This window comes from Diabrotica virgifera, chromosome 9 (genome assembly GCF_917563875.1).
Source record: "Diabrotica virgifera virgifera chromosome 9, PGI_DIABVI_V3a".
Lineage (NCBI taxonomy): Eukaryota > Metazoa > Arthropoda > Insecta > Coleoptera > Chrysomelidae > Diabrotica > Diabrotica virgifera.
In genome coordinates, this window is record NC_065451.1 from 190,398,312 (window position 1) to 190,402,226 (window position 3,915).

The window sequence follows — 3,915 nt, forward strand, 5'->3', positions numbered from 1 at the left end:
TTTGGACAAAATATCCCCACAAAAAATCCCGGACAAAAAATCCCCAAGAAATATTTGCTGCCGAATAGTTCTCTAAAAGTGTTCCCGAAATTTTACCAAATTTCGAATTAAAATTCCATGCTGAAAACTTCAAAATGTACATGACAAAAGAGTGTGAGTTTTTTCAAAAATCGTGGAAGATATGGGGAATGAGCTAAGGTCCCGTTCTCTTGAGAGACGCTTGATAAGGCGCGTTTTGATAACGCTCGTTTTGATAACGCTCGATTACAACTGCATAGGTACATTTTACTAAGATCGTTCACATGCTAACGCGCGTTTTAGGTCATTAAAACGCGCGTTAGCATGTGAACAGTCTCAAGTAAAATGTATGTAGTTGTAATCGCGCGTTATCAACCGTCTGTCATGAGAACGGGGCTTTAGCTCATTCCCCATATCTTCCACCATTTTTGAAAAAACTTACACTCTTTTGTCATGTACATTTTGAAGTTTTCAGCATGGAATAGGAATTCGAAATTTGGTAAAATTTCGGGAAAACTTTTAGAGAACTATTCGGTAGCCAATATTTCTTGGGGATTTTTTGTGGGGATATTTTGTCCAAAAAAAATTGTGGGGATTATTTGTCCGGGATTTTTTATGGGAATTTTTTGTCCGGAGATTATTTGTCCGGGGATTTTTTTGTCCGGGGATTTTTTGTCCGGTGATAATTTGTGGGGATTTTTTGTCCGGGATTATTTGTCCGGGGATTATTTGTCCTAGCTTCGGATTTACAGGGCGGCAAATTGTGGGTAGCCCAGGGGTGGCAAATCTTCAAATCCGCCTCTACCCTCGCACGAATAGTGTTTGTGGTTGTAATACGTAAAAAATGGAATAAAATGATCACGTGGTGGTGATATGTTGGTGGTGAGTATAATTTATTTAACATAGACTTTACGCAGTGGCTTGAAATAATAATAGAGGCGTCTGTCCGTACGATCGATTTATAGTTCCATTAATATAAACGTTGCAGAATTTATTATGAAGAAGACAACACAGGAAACTGTCTTGTGTCAGTATTATAATGGGAACCCATTTTTCATATGTTGATACGTATCAACTATTCCACTATGACAGGTGTGATGTTATATTAGCATATGAAATTTACTATTTAGTAATTTTTTCGATAAAACTATTTCCGAAGTGGAAATCGAAAACGTCAATAATAGCCTGATCAAGGAACACAAAAAATTACGAAAACCTCCAAAAAAAATAAAGGAAGGATGAAAATTTGGGAGTAGGTAGTTGAAATTGTCTATTCTTATATAAGAAAAAGTTTACAAAAGTCAATACTTTTAGAGTTATTTGCGAGTGAATATGTTCATTTTTAACAAAAAAAACATGTTTTTGGACAATTTTTCGCAAATAACTCAAAAAGTAAGGAACTTATCGAAAAAAATGTTCTTAGCAAAAATATAGCCTATAAAAATGTGAAAAAAAATGGTGTATGCGTAAAGTCTGCATACCCTCCAGCAGCGGAGTTATAGCTAATGAAATGTAGGTTCTTATTCGTCCAATTCCAAAATCGAACATTTCAAAATGAAATGACAAAAAAAACGGAGCACTTTCCTGGGAAAACTCATTATATATTTTTTAAAGTGCTTAAAAAAAGATTTATTTTTGTATTAAAAAAAAAAAATTAACATCAAAAGTAAGTGAGTTACGCTCAAAATATTGTTGGTCGCTTTTATTTTTTGGTAAAAAAATCGCGAAAATCACCCCCTAATTAGCATCCAAAATAAAATTAATCGTTACCGCCTCACAAGTTACTTTGCTTTTTTATTTTTTATATGATCTGTAAGTTTCATCGGTTCAAACTGCGTGTGTTTGAAAAGGCTGTAGTTAAAATGGCTTGAACGAATGACTAATCAAGAGTGTATGCAAATTTTGAACAGTCATGGCATAACCAATTTTTGTCTACCAGAAAAACAAAAAATCCAAGCTATTCAGAAAAGCAGAACGTACATTTTATTACTCTTTGAAATTTTTGGTATTACTAATAATTTTTAAGTTATTTTGAAAACAAAAATGAAATTTTTACATATACCTACTTACATCCATATAAAAACTTAATTCGAACTTAATACTTTGGAAGCGCGTTTTATGAAAAAAAGGGAAGGTAGATTTTTTGTCAGAAATTGGACAAGGAATTCAAAAATGATTTAAAATATGTCAGTTGCGGACTATCTTTTTTTTTTAATTCAGACCATTACCCGTATGCGCGCCAATGATGAATATAAAATTCTTAATTGTATGTCAAAAAATGCACAATAACTACCTCTTAAAACCCGCCAAGTTTTATTACAATGTTGCTAGTAGTTTCGGCATAATCGAAAAAAAATGTAAAATTTTGTTTTCTTCAATCTTATATCAATCTTGTATCTTAAAAATGGATGGCATTACAAAATTTTTTTATTAAACAAACTCCAATTATTTTTCAGTTTTTTACCTATCCTAGTGACGGTGTTACCTTTTTGAAAAACCCTGTATAAAATTGTATCAAAAAGCGAAAAAATGCGGTTTTTATTTTTAAAAGTATGTTTCACCAATTTTAAAAATCTGAAAAAATTCAGAGTGAAATATGCAAAAATACACACTATACAGGGTGTCCAGAAACTCTACCGACAAATAAAGACAGGAGATTCCTCAGGTAATTTTAAGACAATTTAATCAAATTCACCTAGTCCGAAAATGCTTCCTAAGGGAGCTAGAGCTCTTTGAAAATGGCGTCTTGTAATTAATTTTTCTTAAATACCTGCAGAACGCTTCTAGTTAGAAAAACAAAAATTGGTACGCATATTTATCTTCCGGGGATAAATCGATTCCATCCATTGCGAATTTATAGTACCGGTCATAGGCGTCCGTTTTGGGTAGGGTAACGGTTATTTTATCGCATAACTTTTTTGTCTTTAAATTGTAAGCATTTTTCACTTTGGATTATTAAATTGCGAGGTATGCTAGTACTAAAAGGTACTATTGATTTAAGTCGGTATGACACACCGTTTTCTAGAAAAATCGATTTGAAAATTTTTCGCCAATGTGTTCAACGCTCCCTCTCGAATTTGAAAAAAAAAATTGAAAAAAAAACGGTTTATTTTACTAACTTAGAGCGAGAGTAACTTTTACTACTAGAATACCTCATAATTTAATAATCTAGTGTCAATAATGCTTAAAAATTATAGACAAAAAAAGTTATGTGATAAAATAACCGTTGACCTACCCAAAACCGACGCATATGACCGATACTAGAAATTTACTAGCAATTAATGAAATCGATTCATCTCTGGAATATAATTAAACGTCCAAGTTTTGGTTTTCTAAATAGTTTTTTTTTAATTTTTTTTGAAATTTAAAAAACTAAAAGTTTTCAAATCGATTTTTTTAGAAAACGGTGTATCCTATCGACTTAAAACAAGAGTACCTTTTAGTACAATAATAAGTCACAATTTAATAATCCAGAATCAAAAATACTCAAAAGTTAAAAACAAAAATTTATGCGATAAAGTAACCGTTGCCCTACCCAAAATGGACGCCTATGACCGCTACTAGAAATTTGCAATGGATGTAGTCGATTTATCTCTGGAAGATAAATACGCATACCAATTTTTGTTTTTCTAAATAGAATCGTTCCGGAGATATTTAAGAAAAACTAATTACCAGACGCCATCTTCAAATAGATCTAGCTCCCTTAGCAAGCGTTTTCGGACTAAGTGAATTGGATTAAATTGTCTTAAAATTATCTGAGGAATATCCTGTATTGGTTTGTCGGTAGAGTTTCTGGACACCCCGTATATTTTTTTTCGTGAGAACGAATGTCTTAGTTATTTTTTAATACTCATTTAAAATTTTAAAATCGTTCTAAAATTTAAGTTTTCCGCCAAA